General features: G+C 47.3%; 41 non-coding genes across 41 annotated transcripts; all 41 read right to left on the bottom strand.

Annotated features, from left to right (window-relative positions):
* Window positions 1-246: 246 nt before the first annotated feature.
* On the bottom strand, window positions 247-336 carry trnar-ucu (transfer RNA arginine (anticodon UCU)). The gene is given in 2 exon segments: window positions 247-282; window positions 300-336. It is a non-coding gene; the product is annotated as a tRNA-Arg (tRNA).
* A 182-nt stretch (window positions 337-518) lies between these two features.
* On the bottom strand, window positions 519-592 carry trnat-ugu (transfer RNA threonine (anticodon UGU)). Its single transcript has one exon. It is a non-coding gene; the product is annotated as a tRNA-Thr (tRNA).
* A 173-nt stretch (window positions 593-765) lies between these two features.
* trnat-cgu (transfer RNA threonine (anticodon CGU)) lies at window positions 766-839 on the bottom strand. Its single transcript has one exon. It is a non-coding gene; the product is annotated as a tRNA-Thr (tRNA).
* A 677-nt stretch (window positions 840-1,516) lies between these two features.
* Window positions 1,517-1,590, bottom strand: trnat-ugu (transfer RNA threonine (anticodon UGU)). Its single transcript has one exon. It is a non-coding gene; the product is annotated as a tRNA-Thr (tRNA).
* Window positions 1,591-1,763: 173 nt separating this feature from the next.
* On the bottom strand, window positions 1,764-1,837 carry trnat-agu (transfer RNA threonine (anticodon AGU)). The gene has a single exon. It is a non-coding gene; the product is annotated as a tRNA-Thr (tRNA).
* A 677-nt stretch (window positions 1,838-2,514) lies between these two features.
* Window positions 2,515-2,588, bottom strand: trnat-ugu (transfer RNA threonine (anticodon UGU)). The gene has a single exon. It is a non-coding gene; the product is annotated as a tRNA-Thr (tRNA).
* A 173-nt stretch (window positions 2,589-2,761) lies between these two features.
* trnat-agu (transfer RNA threonine (anticodon AGU)) lies at window positions 2,762-2,835 on the bottom strand. The gene has a single exon. It is a non-coding gene; the product is annotated as a tRNA-Thr (tRNA).
* Window positions 2,836-3,512: 677 nt separating this feature from the next.
* trnat-ugu (transfer RNA threonine (anticodon UGU)) lies at window positions 3,513-3,586 on the bottom strand. Its single transcript has one exon. It is a non-coding gene; the product is annotated as a tRNA-Thr (tRNA).
* Window positions 3,587-3,759: 173 nt separating this feature from the next.
* trnat-agu (transfer RNA threonine (anticodon AGU)) lies at window positions 3,760-3,833 on the bottom strand. Its single transcript has one exon. It is a non-coding gene; the product is annotated as a tRNA-Thr (tRNA).
* A 416-nt stretch (window positions 3,834-4,249) lies between these two features.
* Window positions 4,250-4,339, bottom strand: trnar-ucu (transfer RNA arginine (anticodon UCU)). Its single transcript is given in 2 exon segments — window positions 4,250-4,285; window positions 4,303-4,339. It is a non-coding gene; the product is annotated as a tRNA-Arg (tRNA).
* Window positions 4,340-4,521: 182 nt separating this feature from the next.
* trnat-ugu (transfer RNA threonine (anticodon UGU)) lies at window positions 4,522-4,595 on the bottom strand. The gene has a single exon. It is a non-coding gene; the product is annotated as a tRNA-Thr (tRNA).
* Window positions 4,596-4,768: 173 nt separating this feature from the next.
* trnat-agu (transfer RNA threonine (anticodon AGU)) lies at window positions 4,769-4,842 on the bottom strand. The gene has a single exon. It is a non-coding gene; the product is annotated as a tRNA-Thr (tRNA).
* Window positions 4,843-5,519: 677 nt separating this feature from the next.
* Window positions 5,520-5,593, bottom strand: trnat-ugu (transfer RNA threonine (anticodon UGU)). The gene has a single exon. It is a non-coding gene; the product is annotated as a tRNA-Thr (tRNA).
* Window positions 5,594-5,766: 173 nt separating this feature from the next.
* trnat-agu (transfer RNA threonine (anticodon AGU)) lies at window positions 5,767-5,840 on the bottom strand. Its single transcript has one exon. It is a non-coding gene; the product is annotated as a tRNA-Thr (tRNA).
* Window positions 5,841-6,517: 677 nt separating this feature from the next.
* trnat-ugu (transfer RNA threonine (anticodon UGU)) lies at window positions 6,518-6,591 on the bottom strand. The gene has a single exon. It is a non-coding gene; the product is annotated as a tRNA-Thr (tRNA).
* A 173-nt stretch (window positions 6,592-6,764) lies between these two features.
* trnat-agu (transfer RNA threonine (anticodon AGU)) lies at window positions 6,765-6,838 on the bottom strand. Its single transcript has one exon. It is a non-coding gene; the product is annotated as a tRNA-Thr (tRNA).
* A 416-nt stretch (window positions 6,839-7,254) lies between these two features.
* On the bottom strand, window positions 7,255-7,344 carry trnar-ucu (transfer RNA arginine (anticodon UCU)). The gene is given in 2 exon segments: window positions 7,255-7,290; window positions 7,308-7,344. It is a non-coding gene; the product is annotated as a tRNA-Arg (tRNA).
* Window positions 7,345-7,526: 182 nt separating this feature from the next.
* trnat-ugu (transfer RNA threonine (anticodon UGU)) lies at window positions 7,527-7,600 on the bottom strand. The gene has a single exon. It is a non-coding gene; the product is annotated as a tRNA-Thr (tRNA).
* A 173-nt stretch (window positions 7,601-7,773) lies between these two features.
* trnat-cgu (transfer RNA threonine (anticodon CGU)) lies at window positions 7,774-7,847 on the bottom strand. The gene has a single exon. It is a non-coding gene; the product is annotated as a tRNA-Thr (tRNA).
* Window positions 7,848-8,524: 677 nt separating this feature from the next.
* trnat-ugu (transfer RNA threonine (anticodon UGU)) lies at window positions 8,525-8,598 on the bottom strand. Its single transcript has one exon. It is a non-coding gene; the product is annotated as a tRNA-Thr (tRNA).
* Window positions 8,599-8,771: 173 nt separating this feature from the next.
* trnat-cgu (transfer RNA threonine (anticodon CGU)) lies at window positions 8,772-8,845 on the bottom strand. The gene has a single exon. It is a non-coding gene; the product is annotated as a tRNA-Thr (tRNA).
* Window positions 8,846-9,522: 677 nt separating this feature from the next.
* Window positions 9,523-9,596, bottom strand: trnat-ugu (transfer RNA threonine (anticodon UGU)). Its single transcript has one exon. It is a non-coding gene; the product is annotated as a tRNA-Thr (tRNA).
* A 173-nt stretch (window positions 9,597-9,769) lies between these two features.
* trnat-agu (transfer RNA threonine (anticodon AGU)) lies at window positions 9,770-9,843 on the bottom strand. The gene has a single exon. It is a non-coding gene; the product is annotated as a tRNA-Thr (tRNA).
* A 677-nt stretch (window positions 9,844-10,520) lies between these two features.
* trnat-ugu (transfer RNA threonine (anticodon UGU)) lies at window positions 10,521-10,594 on the bottom strand. Its single transcript has one exon. It is a non-coding gene; the product is annotated as a tRNA-Thr (tRNA).
* A 173-nt stretch (window positions 10,595-10,767) lies between these two features.
* On the bottom strand, window positions 10,768-10,841 carry trnat-agu (transfer RNA threonine (anticodon AGU)). Its single transcript has one exon. It is a non-coding gene; the product is annotated as a tRNA-Thr (tRNA).
* Window positions 10,842-11,518: 677 nt separating this feature from the next.
* Window positions 11,519-11,592, bottom strand: trnat-ugu (transfer RNA threonine (anticodon UGU)). Its single transcript has one exon. It is a non-coding gene; the product is annotated as a tRNA-Thr (tRNA).
* Window positions 11,593-11,765: 173 nt separating this feature from the next.
* Window positions 11,766-11,839, bottom strand: trnat-agu (transfer RNA threonine (anticodon AGU)). Its single transcript has one exon. It is a non-coding gene; the product is annotated as a tRNA-Thr (tRNA).
* A 416-nt stretch (window positions 11,840-12,255) lies between these two features.
* Window positions 12,256-12,345, bottom strand: trnar-ucu (transfer RNA arginine (anticodon UCU)). The gene is given in 2 exon segments: window positions 12,256-12,291; window positions 12,309-12,345. It is a non-coding gene; the product is annotated as a tRNA-Arg (tRNA).
* Window positions 12,346-12,527: 182 nt separating this feature from the next.
* On the bottom strand, window positions 12,528-12,601 carry trnat-ugu (transfer RNA threonine (anticodon UGU)). Its single transcript has one exon. It is a non-coding gene; the product is annotated as a tRNA-Thr (tRNA).
* Window positions 12,602-12,774: 173 nt separating this feature from the next.
* trnat-cgu (transfer RNA threonine (anticodon CGU)) lies at window positions 12,775-12,848 on the bottom strand. Its single transcript has one exon. It is a non-coding gene; the product is annotated as a tRNA-Thr (tRNA).
* Window positions 12,849-13,525: 677 nt separating this feature from the next.
* Window positions 13,526-13,599, bottom strand: trnat-ugu (transfer RNA threonine (anticodon UGU)). Its single transcript has one exon. It is a non-coding gene; the product is annotated as a tRNA-Thr (tRNA).
* Window positions 13,600-13,772: 173 nt separating this feature from the next.
* On the bottom strand, window positions 13,773-13,846 carry trnat-agu (transfer RNA threonine (anticodon AGU)). The gene has a single exon. It is a non-coding gene; the product is annotated as a tRNA-Thr (tRNA).
* Window positions 13,847-14,523: 677 nt separating this feature from the next.
* On the bottom strand, window positions 14,524-14,597 carry trnat-ugu (transfer RNA threonine (anticodon UGU)). Its single transcript has one exon. It is a non-coding gene; the product is annotated as a tRNA-Thr (tRNA).
* A 173-nt stretch (window positions 14,598-14,770) lies between these two features.
* trnat-agu (transfer RNA threonine (anticodon AGU)) lies at window positions 14,771-14,844 on the bottom strand. The gene has a single exon. It is a non-coding gene; the product is annotated as a tRNA-Thr (tRNA).
* Window positions 14,845-15,521: 677 nt separating this feature from the next.
* On the bottom strand, window positions 15,522-15,595 carry trnat-ugu (transfer RNA threonine (anticodon UGU)). The gene has a single exon. It is a non-coding gene; the product is annotated as a tRNA-Thr (tRNA).
* A 173-nt stretch (window positions 15,596-15,768) lies between these two features.
* Window positions 15,769-15,842, bottom strand: trnat-agu (transfer RNA threonine (anticodon AGU)). The gene has a single exon. It is a non-coding gene; the product is annotated as a tRNA-Thr (tRNA).
* A 416-nt stretch (window positions 15,843-16,258) lies between these two features.
* On the bottom strand, window positions 16,259-16,348 carry trnar-ucu (transfer RNA arginine (anticodon UCU)). Its single transcript is given in 2 exon segments — window positions 16,259-16,294; window positions 16,312-16,348. It is a non-coding gene; the product is annotated as a tRNA-Arg (tRNA).
* Window positions 16,349-16,530: 182 nt separating this feature from the next.
* On the bottom strand, window positions 16,531-16,604 carry trnat-ugu (transfer RNA threonine (anticodon UGU)). Its single transcript has one exon. It is a non-coding gene; the product is annotated as a tRNA-Thr (tRNA).
* Window positions 16,605-16,681: 77 nt separating this feature from the next.
* On the bottom strand, window positions 16,682-16,755 carry trnat-agu (transfer RNA threonine (anticodon AGU)). Its single transcript has one exon. It is a non-coding gene; the product is annotated as a tRNA-Thr (tRNA).
* A 438-nt stretch (window positions 16,756-17,193) lies between these two features.
* On the bottom strand, window positions 17,194-17,283 carry trnar-ucu (transfer RNA arginine (anticodon UCU)). Its single transcript is given in 2 exon segments — window positions 17,194-17,229; window positions 17,247-17,283. It is a non-coding gene; the product is annotated as a tRNA-Arg (tRNA).
* Window positions 17,284-17,466: 183 nt separating this feature from the next.
* trnat-ugu (transfer RNA threonine (anticodon UGU)) lies at window positions 17,467-17,540 on the bottom strand. Its single transcript has one exon. It is a non-coding gene; the product is annotated as a tRNA-Thr (tRNA).
* Window positions 17,541-17,697: the final 157 nt, after the last annotated feature.

Here is a 17,697-nt window from a genome sequence, read left to right as displayed (position 1 = left end):
CTAAGCAGCGGGAAGAAAAAAAGGAAGTCTGGCACCACTCTGTGGTGACTGCCAGTCCTTGTGTGCAAGAGCCAAGAGGTTTTGGTAAGCAAATGTAGTAGTAAACAAAACAGACAACATTTTGAAGCCTTTCAACTACATTGACATTATTTGAAATGAACACGTTGAGAACAAGAGGCCTCAAAAGCTTTCTGTTAACTGAGGGCAACACTGTACAGTATGGGGTTGACAAAAGGGCTAAAGGTACGACTCTGGTGGGACTCGAACCCACAACCTTTGAATGTCCTCATTTTGCAATCTAGAAGTCCAATGCGCTATCCATTGCGCCACAGAGCCCACATGATTATGTGGTTGGGCCACTTGATGGTTTTTCATCTGGGCATTTCCAACACTGTAATGCTTTTCACTCTGCGGGCAGAAAAGACAGGTGCTCTAGCCTCTGCACAATTTAAACTGGATTCAAGGTCTCAAGGCTCTCTGTCCAAGAACAATCCCAAAGAGCAAAGTCAGCTGGATAGAGGCACCGCTGGGATTCGAACCCAGGATCTCCTGTTTACAAGACAGGCGCTTTGACCAACTAAGCCACAGCGCCTTGATGCTATGATTTGTTATCTTGGGACACTGTCCTTCAACAACAGCTCAGGGATGGTTTGCAAGTGGAAACAATTGCAAAGGAAGCCTCAGTTTCACAGTTTGTGGTCAGTTCTCAGAAAAGCAAAGAATTGCGAGGGTTCAAGGCCTTGCGAAACAGAAGGGCACAGTCAAAGGCACCGCTGGGATTCGAACCCAGGATCTCCTGTTTACGAGACAGGCGCTTTAACCAACTAAGCCACAGCGCCTGCCAGCATGTGCACAAAAAAGATGCAAATCGTGGACCAGGCCTTGGACAGCATAAACTATGGGGTGGCCAGCCAGCCTCTGTGATTATTGGCCAACCATGTTCAGCTGGACTCCTAGAAACCACAACAAACATGTTTATGGAGCTCCATTCACAACAGCTGCAAAGACCATCTAAGCAGCGGGAAGAGAAAGGAAGTCTGGCACCACTCTGTGGTGACTGCCAGTCCTTGTGTGCAAGAGCCAAGAGGTTTTGGTAAGCAAATGTAGTAGTAAACAAAACAGACAACATTTTGAAGCCTTTCAACTACATTGACATTATTTGAAATGAACACGTTGAGAACAAGAGGCCTCAAAAGCTTTCTGTTAACTGAGGGCAACACTGTACAGTATGGGGTTGACAAAAGGGCTAAAGGTACGACTCGAACCCACAACCTTTGAATGTCCTCATTTTGCAATCTAGAAGTCCAATGCGCTATCCATTGCGCCACAGAGCCCACATGATTATGTGGTTGGGCCACTTGATGGTTTTTCATCTGGGCATTTCCAACACTGTAATGCTTTTCACTCTGCGGGCAGAAAAGACAGGTGCTCTAGCCTCTGCACAATTTAAACTGGATTCAAGGTCTCAAGGCTCTCGGTCCAAGAACAATCCCAAAGAGCAAAGTCAGCTGGATAGAGGCACCGCTGGGATTCGAACCCAGGATCTCCTGTTTACAAGACAGGCGCTTTGACCAACTAAGCCACAGCGCCTTGATGCTATGATTTGTTATCTTGGGACACTGTCCTTCAACAACAGCTCAGGGATGGTTTGCAAGTGGAAGCAATTGCAAAGGAAGCCTCAGTTTCACCGTTTGTGGTCAGTTCTCAGAAAAGCAAAGAATTGCGAGGGTTCAAGGCCTTGCGAAACAGAAGGGCACAGTCAAAGGCACCGCTGGGATTCGAACCCAGGATCTGCTGTTTACTAGACAGGCGCTTTAACCAACTAAGCCACAGCGCCTGCCAGCCTGTGCACAAAAAAGATGCAAATCGTGGACCAGGACTTGGACAGCATAAACTATGGGGTGGCCAGCCAGCCTCTGTGATTATTGGCCAACCATGTTCAGCTGGACTCCTAGAACCCACAACAAACATGTTTATGGAGCTCCATTCACAACAGCTGCAAAGACCATCTAAGCAGCGGGAAGAGAAAGGAAGTCTGGCACCACTCTGTGGTGACTGCCAGTCCATGTGTGCAAGAGCCAAGAGGTTTTGGTAAGCAAATGTAGTAGTAAACAAAACAGACAACATTTTGAAGCCTTTCAACTACATTGACATTATTTGAAATGAACACGTTGAGAACAAGAGGCCTCAAAAGCTTTCTGTTAACTGAGGGCAACACTGTACAGTATGGGGTTGACAAAAGGGCTAAAGGTACGACTCGAACCCACAACCTTTCAATGTCCTCATTTTGCAATCTAGAAGTCCAATGCGCTATCCATTGCGCCACAGAGCCCACATGATTATGTGGTTGGGCCACTTGATGGTTTTTCATCTGGGCATTTCCAACACTGTAATGCTTTTCACTCTGCGGGCAGAAAAGACAGGTGCTCTAGCCTCTGCACAATTTAAACTGGATTCAAGGTCTCAAGGCTCTCTGTCCAAGAACAATCCCAAAGAGCAAAGTCAGCTGGATAGAGGCACCGCTGGGATTCGAACCCAGGATCTCCTGTTTACAAGACAGGCGCTTTGACCAACTAAGCCACAGCACCTTGATGCTATGATTTGTTATCTTGGGACACTGTCCTTCAACAACAGCTCAGGGATGGTTTGCAAGTGGAAGCAATTGCAAAGGAAGCCTCAGTTTCACCGTTTGTGGTCAGTTCTCAGAAACGCAAAGAATTGCGAGGGTTCAAGGCCTTGCGAAACAGAAGGGCACAGTCAAAGGCACCGCTGGGATTCGAACCCAGGATCTCCTGTTTACTAGACAGGCGCTTTAACCAACTAAGCCACAGCGCCTGCCAGCCTGTGCACAAAAAAGATGCAAATCGTGGACCAGGACTTGGACAGCATAAACTATGGGGTGGCCAGCCAGCCTCTGTGATTATTGGCCAACCATGTTCAGCTGGACTCCTAGAACCCACAACAAACATGTTTATGGAGCTCCATTCACAACAGCTGCAAAGACCATCTAAGCAGCGGGAAGAGAAAGGAAGTCTGGCACCACTCTGTGGTGACTGCCAGTCCATGTGTGCAAGAGCCAAGAGGTTTTGGTAAGCAAATGTAGTAGTAAACAAAACAGACAACATTTTGAAGCCTTTCAACTACATTGACATTATTTGAAATGAACACGTTGAGAACAAGAGGCCTCAAAAGCTTTCTGTTAACTGAGGGCAACACTGTACAGTATGGGGTTGACAAAAGGGCTAAAGGTACGACTCGAACCCACAACCTTTGAATGTCCTCATTTTGCAATCTAGAAGTCCAATGCGCTATCCATTGCGCCACAGAGCCCACATGATTATGTGGTTGGGCCACTTGATGGTTTTTCATCTGGGCATTTCCAACACTGTAATGCTTTTCACTCTGCGGGCAGAAAAGACAGGTGCTCTAGCCTCTGCACAATTTAAACTGGATTCAAGGTCTCAAGGCTCTCTGTCCAAGAACAATCCCAAAGAGCAAAGTCAGCTGGATAGAGGCACCGCTGGGATTCGAACCCAGGATCTCCTGTTTACAAGACAGGCGCTTTGACCAACTAAGCCACAGCGCCTTGATGCTGTGATTTGTTATCTTGGGACACTGTCCTTCAACAACAGCTCAGGGATGGTTTGCAAGTGGAAGCAATTGCAAAGGAAGCCTCAGTTTCACCGTTTGTGGTCAGTTCTCAGAAAAGCAAAGAATTGCGAGGGTTCAAGGCCTTGCGAAACAGAAGGGCACAGTCAAAGGCACCGCTGGGATTCGAACCCAGGATCTCCTGTTTACTAGACAGGCGCTTTAACCAACTAAGCCACAGCGCCTGCCAGCCTGTGCACAAAAAAGATGCAAATCGTGGACCAGGACTTGGACAGCATAAACTATGGGGTGGCCAGCCAGCCTCTGTGATTATTGGCCAACCATGTTCAGCTGGACTCCTAGAACCCACATGAAACATGTTTATTGAGCTCCATTCACAAGAGCTGCAAAGACCATCTAAGCAGCGGGAAGAGAAAGGAAGTCTGGCACCACTCTGTGGTGACTGCCAGTCCTTGTGTGCAAGAGCCAAGAGGTTTTGGTAAGCAAATGTAGTAGTAAACAAAACAGACAACATTTTGAAGCCTTTCAACTACATTGACATTATTTGAAATGAACACGTTGAGAACAAGAGGCCTCAAAAGCTTTCTGTTAACTGAGGGCAACACTGTACAGTATGGGGTTGACAAAAGGGCTAAAGGTACGACTCTGGTGGGACTCGAACCCACAACCTTTGAATGTCCTCATTTTGCAATCTAGAAGTCCAATGCGCTATCCATTGCGCCACAGAGCCCACATGATTATGTGGTTGGGCCACTTGATGGTTTTTCATCTGGGCATTTCCAACACTGTAATGCTTTTCACTCTGCGGGCAGAAAAGACAGGTGCTCTAGCCTCTGCACAATTTAAACTGGATTCAAGGTCTCAAGGCTCTCTGTCCAAGAACAATCCCAAAGAGCAAAGTCAGCTGGATAGAGGCACCGCTGGGATTCGAACCCAGGATCTCCTGTTTACAAGACAGGCGCTTTGACCAACTAAGCCACAGCGCCTTGATGCTATGATTTGTTATCTTGGGACACTGTCCTTCAACAACAGCTCAGGGATGGTTTGCAAGTGGAAACAATTGCAAAGGAAGCCTCAGTTTCACAGTTTGTGGTCAGTTCTCAGAAAAGCAAAGAATTGCGAGGGTTCAAGGCCTTGCGAAACAGAAGGGCACAGTCAAAGGCACCGCTGGGATTCGAACCCAGGATCTGCTGTTTACTAGACAGGCGCTTTAACCAACTAAGCCACAGCGCCTGCCAGCCTGTGCACAAAAAAGATGCAAATCGTGGACCAGGACTTGGACAGCATAAACTATGGGGTGGCCAGCCAGCCTCTGTGATTATTGGCCAACCATGTTCAGCTGGACTCCTAGAACCCACAACAAACATGTTTATGGAGCTCCATTCACAACAGCTGCAAAGACCATCTAAGCAGCGGGAAGAGAAAGGAAGTCTGGCACCACTCTGTGGTGACTGCCAGTCCATGTGTGCAAGAGCCAAGAGGTTTTGGTAAGCAAATGTAGTAGTAAACAAAACAGACAACATTTTGAAGCCTTTCAACTACATTGACATTATTTGAAATGAACACATTGAGAACAAGAGGCCTCAAAAGCTTTCTGTTAACTGAGGGCAACACTGTACAGTATGGGGTTGACAAAAGGGCTAAAGGTACGACTCGAACCCACAACCTTTGAATGTCCTCATTTTGCAATCTAGAAGTCCAATGCGCTATCCATTGCACCACAGAGCCCACATGATTATGTGGTTGGGCCACTTGATGGTTTTTCATCTGGGCATTTCCAACACTGTAATGCTTTTCACTCTGCGGGCAGAAAAGACAGGTGCTCTAGCCTCTGCACAATTTAAACTGGATTCAAGGTCTCAAGGCTCTCTGTCCAAGAACAATCCCAAAGAGCAAAGTCAGCTGGATAGAGGCACCGCTGGGATTCGAACCCAGGATCTCCTGTTTACAAGACAGGCGCTTTGACCAACTAAGCCACAGCGCCTTGATGCTATGATTTGTTATCTTGGGACACTGTCCTTCAACAACAGCTCAGGGATGGTTTGCAAGTGGAAGCAATTGCAAAGGAAGCCTCAGTTTCACCGTTTGTGGTCAGTTCTCAGAAACGCAAAGAATTGCGAGGGTTCAAGGCCTTGCGAAACAGAAGGGCACAGTCAAAGGCACCGCTGGGATTCGAACCCAGGATCTCCTGTTTACTAGACAGGCGCTTTAACCAACTAAGCCACAGCGCCTGCCAGCCTGTGCACAAAAAAGATGCAAATCGTGGACCAGGACTTGGACAGCATAAACTATGGGGTGGCCAGCCAGCCTCTGTGATTATTGGCCAACCATGTTCAGCTGGACTCCTAGAACCCACAACAAACATGTTTATGGAGCTCCATTCACAACAGCTGCAAAGACCATCTAAGCAGCGGGAAGAGAAAGGAAGTCTGGCACCACTCTGTGGTGACTGCCAGTCCATGTGTGCAAGAGCCAAGAGGTTTTGGTAAGCAAATGTAGTAGTAAACAAAACAGACAACATTTTGAAGCCTTTCAACTACATTGACATTATTTGAAATGAACACGTTGAGAACAAGAGGCCTCAAAAGCTTTCTGTTAACTGAGGGCAACACTGTACAGTATGGGGTTGACAAAAGGGCTAAAGGTACGACTCGAACCCACAACCTTTGAATGTCCTCATTTTGCAATCTAGAAGTCCAATGCGCTATCCATTGCGCCACAGAGCCCACATGATTATGTGGTTGGGCCACTTGATGGTTTTTCATCTGGGCATTTCCAACACTGTAATGCTTTTCACTCTGCGGGCAGAAAAGACAGGTGCTCTAGCCTCTGCACAATTTAAACTGGATTCAAGGTCTCAAGGCTCTCTGTCCAAGAACAATCCCAAAGAGCAAAGTCAGCTGGATAGAGGCACCGCTGGGATTCGAACCCAGGATCTCCTGTTTACAAGACAGGCGCTTTGACCAACTAAGCCACAGCGCCTTGATGCTGTGATTTGTTATCTTGGGACACTGTCCTTCAACAACAGCTCAGGGATGGTTTGCAAGTGGAAGCAATTGCAAAGGAAGCCTCAGTTTCACCGTTTGTGGTCAGTTCTCAGAAAAGCAAAGAATTGCGAGGGTTCAAGGCCTTGCGAAACAGAAGGGCACAGTCAAAGGCACCGCTGGGATTCGAACCCAGGATCTCCTGTTTACTAGACAGGCGCTTTAACCAACTAAGCCACAGCGCCTGCCAGCCTGTGCACAAAAAAGATGCAAATCGTGGACCAGGACTTGGACAGCATAAACTATGGGGTGGCCAGCCAGCCTCTGTGATTATTGGCCAACCATGTTCAGCTGGACTCCTAGAACCCACATGAAACATGTTTATGGAGCTCCATTCACAAGAGCTGCAAAGACCATCTAAGCAGCGGGAAGAGAAAGGAAGTCTGGCACCACTCTGTGGTGACTGCCAGTCCTTGTGTGCAAGAGCCAAGAGGTTTTGGTAAGCAAATGTAGTAGTAAACAAAACAGACAACATTTTGAAGCCTTTCAACTACATTGACATTATTTGAAATGAACACGTTGAGAACAAGAGGCCTCAAAAGCTTTCTGTTAACTGAGGGCAACACTGTACAGTATGGGGTTGACAAAAGGGCTAAAGGTACGACTCTGGTGGGACTCGAACCCACAACCTTTGAATGTCCTCATTTTGCAATCTAGAAGTCCAATGCGCTATCCATTGCGCCACAGAGCCCACATGATTATGTGGTTGGGCCACTTGATGGTTTTTCATCTGGGCATTTCCAACACTGTAATGCTTTTCACTCTGCGGGCAGAAAAGACAGGTGCTCTAGCCTCTGCACAATTTAAACTGGATTCAAGGTCTCAAGGCTCTCTGTCCAAGAACAATCCCAAAGAGCAAAGTCAGCTGGATAGAGGCACCGCTGGGATTCGAACCCAGGATCTCCTGTTTACAAGACAGGCGCTTTGACCAACTAAGCCACAGCGCCTTGATGCTATGATTTGTTATCTTGGGACACTGTCCTTCAACAACAGCTCAGGGATGGTTTGCAAGTGGAAACAATTGCAAAGGAAGCCTCAGTTTCACAGTTTGTGGTCAGTTCTCAGAAAAGCAAAGAATTGCGAGGGTTCAAGGCCTTGCGAAACAGAAGGGCACAGTCAAAGGCACCGCTGGGATTCGAACCCAGGATCTCCTGTTTACGAGACAGGCGCTTTAACCAACTAAGCCACAGCGCCTGCCAGCATGTGCACAAAAAAGATGCAAATCGTGGACCAGGCCTTGGTCAGCATAAACTATGGGGTGGCCAGCCAGCCTCTGTGATTATTGGCCAACCATGTTCAGCTGGACTCCTAGAACCCACAACAAACATGTTTATGGAGCTCCATTCACAACAGCTGCAAAGACCATCTAAGCAGCGGGAAGAGAAAGGAAGTCTGGCACCACTCTGTGGTGACTGCCAGTCCATGTGTGCAAGAGCCAAGAGGTTTTGGTAAGCAAATGTAGTAGTAAACAAAACAGACAACATTTTGAAGCCTTTCAACTACATTGACATTATTTGAAATGAACACGTTGAAAACAAGAGGCCTCAAAAGCTTTCTGTTAACTGAGGGCAACACTGTACAGTATGGGGTTGACAAAAGGGCTAAAGGTACGACTCGAACCCACAACCTTTGAATGTCCTCATTTTGCAATCTAGAAGTCCAATGCGCTATCCATTGCGCCACAGAGCCCACATGATTATGTGGTTGGGCCACTTGATGGTTTTTCATCTGGGCATTTCCAACACTGTAATGCTTTTCACTCTGCGGGCAGAAAAGACAGGTGCTCTAGCCTCTGCACAATGTAAACTGGATTCAAGGTCTCAAGGCTCTCTGTCCAAGAACAATCCCAAAGAGCAAAGTCAGCTGGATAGAGGCACCGCTGGGATTCGAACCCAGGATCTCCTGTTTACAAGACAGGCACTTTGACCAACTAAGCCACAGCGCCTTGATGCTATGATTTGTTATCTTGGGACACTGTCCTTCAACAACAGCTCAGGGATGGTTTGCAAGTGGAAGCAATTGCAAAGGAAGCCTCAGTTTCACAGTTTGTGGTCAGTTCTCAGAAAAGCAAAGAATTGCGAGGGTTCAAGGCCTTGCGAAACAGAAGGGCACAGTCAAAGGCACCGCTGGGATTCGAACCCAGGATCTCCTGTTTACGAGACAGGCGCTTTAACCAACTAAGCCACACCGCCTGCCAGCATGTGCACAAAAAAGATGCAAATCGTGGACCAGGCCTTGGACAGCATAAACTATGGGGTGGCCAGCCAGCCTCTGTGATTATTGGCCAACCATGTTCAGCTGGACTCCTAGAAACCACAACAAACATGTTTATGGAGCTCCATTCACAACAGCTGCAAAGACCATCTAAGCAGCGGGAAGAGAAAGGAAGTCTGGCACCACTCTGTGGTGACTGCCAGTCCTTGTGTGCAAGAGCCAAGAGGTTTTGGTAAGCAAATGTAGTAGTAAACAAAACAGACAACATTTTGAAGCCTTTCAACTACATTGACATTATTTGAAATGAACACGTTGAGAACAAGAGGCCTCAAAAGCTTTCTGTTAACTGAGGGCAACACTGTACAGTATGGGGTTGACAAAAGGGCTAAAGGTACGACTCGAACCCACAACCTTTGAATGTCCTCATTTTGCAATCTAGAAGTCCAATGCGCTATCCATTGCGCCACAGAGCCCACATGATTATGTGGTTGGGCCACTTGATGGTTTTTCATCTGGGCATTTCCAACACTGTAATGCTTTTCACTCTGCGGGCAGAAAAGACAGGTGCTCTAGCCTCTGCACAATTTAAACTGGATTCAAGGTCTCAAGGCTCTCTGTCCAAGAACAATCCCAAAGAGCAAAGTCAGCTGGATAGAGGCACCGCTGGGATTCGAACCCAGGATCTCCTGTTTACAAGACAGGCGCTTTGACCAACTAAGCCACAGCGCCTTGATGCTATGATTTGTTATCTTGGGACACTGTCCTTCAACAACAGCTCAGGGATGGTTTGCAAGTGGAAGCAATTGCAAAGGAAGCCTCAGTTTCACCGTTTGTGGTCAGTTCTCAGAAAAGCAAAGAATTGCGAGGGTTCAAGGCCTTGCGAAACAGAAGGGCACAGTCAAAGGCACCGCTGGGATTCGAACCCAGGATCTGCTGTTTACTAGACAGGCGCTTTAACCAACTAAGCCACAGCGCCTGCCAGCCTGTGCACAAAAAAGATGCAAATCGTGGACCAGGACTTGGACAGCATAAACTATGGGGTGGCCAGCCAGCCTCTGTGATTATTGGCCAACCATGTTCAGCTGGACTCCTAGAACCCACAACAAACATGTTTATGGAGCTCCATTCACAACAGCTGCAAAGACCATCTAAGCAGCGGGAAGAGAAAGGAAGTCTGGCACCACTCTGTGGTGACTGCCAGTCCATGTGTGCAAGAGCCAAGAGGTTTTGGTAAGCAAATGTAGTAGTAAACAAAACAGACAACATTTTGAAGCCTTTCAACTACATTGACATTATTTGAAATGAACACGTTGAGAACAAGAGGCCTCAAAAGCTTTCTGTTAACTGAGGGCAACACTGTACAGTATGGGGTTGACAAAAGGGCTAAAGGTACGACTCGAACCCACAACCTTTGAATGTCCTCATTTTGCAATCTAGAAGTCCAATGCGCTATCCATTGCGCCACAGAGCCCACATGATTATGTGGTTGGGCCACTTGATGGTTTTTCATCTGGGCATTTCCAACACTGTAATGCTTTTCACTCTGCGGGCAGAAAAGACAGGTGCTCTAGCCTCTGCACAATTTAAACTGGATTCAAGGTCTCAAGGCTCTCTGTCCAAGAACAATCCCAAAGAGCAAAGTCAGCTGGATAGAGGCACCGCTGGGATTCGAACCCAGGATCTCCTGTTTACAAGACAGGCGCTTTGACCAACTAAGCCACAGCGCCTTGATGCTATGATTTGTTATCTTGGGACACTGTCCTTCAACAACAGCTCAGGGATGGTTTGCAAGTGGAAGCAATTGCAAAGGAAGCCTCAGTTTCACCGTTTGTGGTCAGTTCTCAGAAACGCAAAGAATTGCGAGGGTTCAAGGCCTTGCGAAACAGAAGGGCACAGTCAAAGGCACCGCTGGGATTCGAACCCAGGATCTCCTGTTTACTAGACAGGCGCTTTAACCAACTAAGCCACAGCGCCTGCCAGCCTGTGCACAAAAAAGATGCAAATCGTGGACCAGGACTTGGACAGCATAAACTATGGGGTGGCCAGCCAGCCTCTGTGATTATTGGCCAACCATGTTCAGCTGGACTCCTAGAACCCACATGAAACATGTTTATGGAGCTCCATTCACAAGAGCTGCAAAGACCATCTAAGCAGCGGGAAGAGAAAGGAAGTCTGGCACCACTCTGTGGTGACTGCCAGTCCATGTGTGCAAGAGCCAAGAGGTTTTGGTAAGCAAATGTAGTAGTAAACAAAACAGACAACATTTTGAAGCCTTTCAACTACATTGACATTATTTGAAATGAACACGTTGAGAACAAGAGGCCTCAAAAGCTTTCTGTTAACTGAGGGCAACACTGTACAGTATGGGGTTGACAAAAGGGCTAAAGGTACGACTCGAACCCACAACCTTTGAATGTCCTCATTTTGCAATCTAGAAGTCCAATGCGCTATCCATTGCGCCACAGAGCCCACATGATTATGTGGTTGGGCCACTTGATGGTTTTTCATCTGGGCATTTCCAACACTGTAATGCTTTTCACTCTGCGGGCAGAAAAGACAGGTGCTCTAGCCTCTGCACAATTTAAACTGGATTCAAGGTCTCAAGGCTCTCTGTCCAAGAACAATCCCAAAGAGCAAAGTCAGCTGGATAGAGGCACCGCTGGGATTTGAACCCAGGATCTCCTGTTTACAAGACAGGCGCTTTGACCAACTAAGCCACAGCGCCTTGATGCTGTGATTTGTTATCTTGGGACACTGTCCTTCAACAACAGCTCAGGGATGGTTTGCAAGTGGAAGCAATTGCAAAGGAAGCCTCAGTTTCACCGTTTGTGGTCAGTTCTCAGAAAAGCAAAGAATTGCGAGGGTTCAAGGCCTTGCGAAACAGAAGGGCACAGTCAAAGGCACCGCTGGGATTCGAACCCAGGATCTCCTGTTTACTAGACAGGCGCTTTAACCAACTAAGCCACAGCGCCTGCCAGCCTGTGCACAAAAAAGATGCAAATCGTGGACAAGGACTTGGACAGCATAAACTATGGGGTGGCCAGCCAGCCTCTGTGATTATTGGCCAACCATGTTCAGCTGGACTCCTAGAACCCACATGAAACATGTTTATGGAGCTCCATTCACAAGAGCTGCAAAGACCATCTAAGCAGCGGGAAGAGAAAGGAAGTCTGGCACCACTCTGTGGTGACTGCCAGTCCTTGTGTGCAAGAGCCAAGAGGTTTTGGTAAGCAAATGTAGTAGTAAACAAAACAGACAACATTTTGAAGCCTTTCAACTACATTGACATTATTTGAAATGAACACGTTGAGAACAAGAGGCCTCAAAAGCTTTCTGTTAACTGAGGGCAACACTGTACAGTATGGGGTTGACAAAAGGGCTAAAGGTACGACTCTGGTGGGACTCGAACCCACAACCTTTGAATGTCCTCATTTTGCAATCTAGAAGTCCAATGCGCTATCCATTGCGCCACAGAGCCCACATGATTACGTGGTTGGGCCACTTGATGGTTTTTCATCTGGGCATTTCCAACACTGTAATGCTTTTCACTCTGCGGGCAGAAAAGACAGGTGCTCTAGCCTCTGCACAATTTAAACTGGATTCAAGGTCTCAAGGCTCTCTGTCCAAGAACAATCCCAAAGAGCAAAGTCAGCTGGATAGAGGCACCGCTGGGATTCGAACCCAGGATCTCCTGTTTACAAGACAGGCGCTTTGACCAACTAAGCCACAGCGCCTTGATGCTATGATTTGTTATCTTGGGACACTGTCCTTCAACAACAGCTCAGGGATGGTTTGCAAGTGGAAACAATTGCAAAGGAAGCCTCAGTTTCACAGTTTGTGGTCAGTTCTCAGAAAAGCAAAGAATTGCGAGGGTTCAAGGCCTTGCGAAACAGAAGGGCACAGTCAAAGGCACCGCTGGGATTCGAACCCAGGATCTCCTGTTTACGAGACAGGCGCTTTAACCAACTAAGCCACAGCGCCTGCCAGCATGTGCACAAAAAAGATGCAAATCGTGGACCAGGCCTTGGACAGCATAAACTATGGGGTGGCCAGCCAGCCTCTGTGATTATTGGCCAACCATGTTCAGCTGGACTCCTAGAAACCACAACAAACATGTTTATGGAGCTCCATTCACAACAGCTGCAAAGACCATCTAAGCAGCGGGAAGAGAAAGGAAGTCTGGCACCACTCTGTGGTGACTGCCAGTCCTTGTGTGCAAGAGCCAAGAGGTTTTGGTAAGCAAATGTAGTAGTAAACAAAACAGACAACATTTTGAAGCCTTTCAACTACATTGACATTATTTGAAATGAACACGTTGAGAACAAGAGGCCTCAAAAGCTTTCTGTTAACTGAGGGCAACACTGTACAGTATGGGGTTGACAAAAGGGCTAAAGGTACGACTCGAACCCACAACCTTTGAATGTCCTCATTTTGCAATCTAGAAGTCCAATGCGCTATCCATTGCGCCACAGAGCCCACATGATTATGTGGTTGGGCCACTTGATGGTTTTTCATCTGGGCATTTCCAACACTGTAATGCTTTTCACTCTGCGGGCAGAAAAGACAGGTGCTCTAGCCTCTGCACAATTTAAACTGGATTCAAGGTCTCAAGGCTCTCTGTCCAAGAACAATCCCAAAGAGCAAAGTCAGCTGGATAGAGGCACCGCTGGGATTCGAACCCAGGATCTCCTGTTTACAAGACAGGCGCTTTGACCAACTAAGCCACAGCGCCTTGATGCTATGATTTGTTATCTTGGGACACTGTCCTTCAACAACAGCTCAGGGATGGTTTGCAAGTGGAAGCAATTGCAAAGGAAGCCTCAGTTTCACCGTTTGTGGTCAGTTCTCAGAAACGCAAAGAATTGCGAGGGTTCAAGGCCTTGCGAAACAGAAGGGCACAGTCAAAGGCACCGCTGGGATTCGAACCCAGGATCTCCTGTTTACTAGACAGGCGCTTTAACCAACTAAGCCACAGCGCCTGCCAGCCTGTGCACAAAAAAGATGCAAATCGTGGACCAGGACTTGGACAGCATAAACTATGGGGTGGCCAGCCAGCCTCTGTGATTATTGGCCAACCATGTTCAGCTGGACTCCTAGAACCCACAACAAACATGTTTATGGAGCTCCATTCACAACAGCTGCAAAGACCATCTAAGCAGCGGGAAGAGAAAGGAAGTCTGGCACCACTCTGTGGTGACTGCCAGTCCATGTGTGCAAGAGCCAAGAGGTTTTGGTAAGCAAATGTAGTAGTAAACAAAACAGACAACATTTTGAAGCCTTTCAACTACATTGACATTATTTGAAATGAACACGTTGAGAACAAGAGGCCTCAAAAGCTTTCTGTTAACTGAGGGCAACACTGTACAGTATGGGGTTGACAAAAGGGCTAAAGGTACGACTCGAACCCACAACCTTTGAATGTCCTCATTTTGCAATCTAGAAGTCCAATGCGCTATCCATTGCGCCACAGAGCCCACATGATTATGTGGTTGGGCCACTTGATGGTTTTTCATCTGGGCATTTCCAACACTGTAATGCTTTTCACTCTGCGGGCAGAAAAGACAGGTGCTCTAGCCTCTGCACAATTTAAACTGGATTCAAGGTCTCAAGGCTCTCTGTCCAAGAACAATCCCAAAGAGCAAAGTCAGCTGGATAGAGGCACCGCTGGGATTCGAACCCAGAATCTCCTGTTTACAAGACAGGCGCTTTGACCAACTAAGCCACAGCGCCTTGATGCTATGATTTGTTATCTTGGGACACTGTCCTTCAACAACAGCTCAGGGATGGTTTGCAAGTGGAAGCAATTGCAAAGGAAGCCTCAGTTTCACCGTTTGTGGTCAGTTCTCAGAAACGCAAAGAATTGCGAGGGTTCAAGGCCTTGCGAAACAGAAGGGCACAGTCAAAGGCACCGCTGGGATTCGAACCCAGGATCTCCTGTTTACTAGACAGGCGCTTTAACCAACTAAGCCACAGCGCCTGCCAGCCTGTGCACAAAAAAGATGCAAATCGTGGACCAGGACTTGGACAGCATAAACTATGGGGTGGCCAGCCAGCCTCTGTGATTATTGGCCAACCATGTTCAGCTGGACTCCTAGAACCCACAACAAACATGTTTATGGAGCTCCATTCACAACAGCTGCAAAGACCATCTAAGCAGCGGGAAGAGAAAGGAAGTCTGGCACCACTCTGTGGTGACTGCCAGTCCATGTGTGCAAGAGCCAAGAGGTTTTGGTAAGCAAATGTAGTAGTAAACAAAACAGACAACATTTTGAAGCCTTTCAACTACATTGACATTATTTGAAATGAACACGTTGAGAACAAGAGGCCTCAAAAGCTTTCTGTTAACTGAGGGCAACACTGTACAGTATGGGGTTGACAAAAGGGCTAAAGGTACGACTCGAACCCACAACCTTTGAATGTCCTCATTTTGCAATCTAGAAGTCCAATGCGCTATCCATTGCGCCACAGAGCCCACATGATTATGTGGTTGGGCCACTTGATGGTTTTTCATCTGGGCATTTCCAACACTGTAATGCTTTTCACTCTGCGGGCAGAAAAGACAGGTGCTCTAGCCTCTGCACAATTTAAACTGGATTCAAGGTCTCAAGGCTCTCTGTCCAAGAACAATCCCAAAGAGCAAAGTCAGCTGGATAGAGGCACCGCTGGGATTCGAACCCAGGATCTCCTGTTTACAAGACAGGCGCTTTGACCAACTAAGCCACAACGCCTTGATGCTATGATTTGTTATCTTGGGACACTGTCCTTCAACAACAGCTCAGGGATGGTTTGCAAGTGGAAGCAATTGCAAAGGAAGCCTCAGTTTCACCGTTTGTGGTCAGTTCTCAGAAAAGCAAAGAATTGCGAGGGTTCAAGGCCTTGCGAAACAGAAGGGCACAGTCAAAGGCACCGCTGGGATTCGAACCCAGGATCTCCTGTTTACTAGACAGGCGCTTTAACCAACTAAGCCACAGCGCCTGCCAGCCTGTGCACAAAAAAGATGCAAATCGTGGACCAGGACTTGGACAGCATAAACTATGGGGTGGCCAGCCAGCCTCTGTGATTATTGGCCAACCATGTTCAGCTGGACTCCTAGAACCCACATGAAACATGTTTATGGAGCTCCATTCACAAGAGCTGCAAAGACCATCTAAGCAGCGGGAAGAGAAAGGAAGTCTGGCACCACTCTGTGGTGACTGCCAGTCCTTGTGTGCAAGAGCCAAGAGGCTTTGGTAAGCAAATGTAGTAGTAAACAAAACAGACAACATTTTGAAGCCTTTCAACTACATTGACATTATTTGAAATGAACACGTTGAGAACAAGAGGCCTCAAAAGCTTTCTGTTAACTGAGGGCAACACTGTACAGTATGGGGTTGACAAAAGGGCTAAAGGTTCGACTCTGGTGGGACTCGAACCCACAACCTTTGAATGTCCTCATTTTGCAATCTAGAAGTCCAATGCGCTATCCATTGTGCCACAGAGCCCACATGATTATGTGGTTGGGCCACTTGATGGTTTTTCATCTGGGCATTTCCAACACTGTAATGCTTTTCACTCTGCGGGCAGAAAAGACAGGTGCTCTAGCCTCTGCACAATTTAAACTGGATTCAAGGTCTCAAGGCTCTCTGTCCAAGAACAATCCCAAAGAGCAAAGTCAGCTGGATAGAGGCACCGCTGGGATTCGAACCCAGGATCTCCTGTTTACAAGACAGGCGCTTTGACCAACTAAGCCACAGCGCCTTGATGCTATGATTTGTTATCTTGGGACACTGTCCTTCAACAACAGCTCAGGGATGGTTTGCAAGTGAACCAGTCAAAGGCACCGCTGGGATTCGAACCCAGGATCTCCTGTTTACTAGACAGGCGCTTTAACCAACTAAGCCACAGCGCCTGCCAGCCTGTGCACAAAAAAAGATGAAAATCGTGGACCAGGCCTTGGACAGCATAAACTAGTTTGTTGACAACTGCGTGGGGGGTGGCCAGCCAGCCTCTGTGATTATTGGCCAACCATGTTCAGCTGGACTCCTAGAACCCACATCAAACATGTTTATGGAGCTCCATTCACAAGAGCTGCAAAGACCATCTAAGCAGCGGGAAGAGAAAGGAAGTCTGGCACCACTCTGTGGTGACTGCCAGTCCTTGTGTGCAAGAGCCAAGAGGTTTTTTGGTAAGCAAATGTAGTAGTAAACAAAACAGACAACATTTTGAAGCCTTTCAACTACATTGACATTATTTGAAATGAACACGTTGAGAACAAGAGGCCTCAAAAGCTTTCTGTTAACTGAGGGCAACACTGTACAGTATGGGGTTGACAAAAGGGCTAAAGGTACGACTCTGGTGGGACTCAAACCCACAACCTTTGAATGTCCTCATTTTGCAATCTAGAAGTCCAATGCACTATCCATTGCGCCACAGAGCCCACATGATTATGTGGTTGGGCCACTTGATGGTTTTTCATCTGGGCATTTCCAACACTGTAATGCTTTTCACTCTGCGGGCAGAAAAGACAGGTGCTCTAGCCACTGCACAAATTTAAACTGGATTCAAGGTCTCAAGGCTCTCTGTCCAAGAATAATCCCAAAGAGCAAAGTCAGCTGGATAGAGGCACCGCTGGGATTCGAACCCAGGATCTCCTGTTTACAAGACAGGCGCTTTGACCAACTAAGCCACGGCGCCTTGATGCTATGATTTGTTATCTTGGGACACTGTCCTTCAACAACAGCTCAGGGATGGTTTGCAAGTGGAAACAATTGCAAAGGAAGCCTCAGTTTCACAGTTTGTGGTCAGTTCTCAGAAAAGCAAAGAATTGCGAGGGTTCAAGGCCTTGCGAAAC

This window comes from Pimephales promelas, chromosome 16, assembly GCF_988280905.1.
Source record: "Pimephales promelas chromosome 16, fPimPro1.hap1.1, whole genome shotgun sequence".
NCBI lineage: Eukaryota > Metazoa > Chordata > Actinopteri > Cypriniformes > Leuciscidae > Pimephales > Pimephales promelas.
The sequence above is the reverse complement of the archived record's forward strand: the minus strand, read 5'-3'. Positions and strand labels throughout refer to the sequence as shown.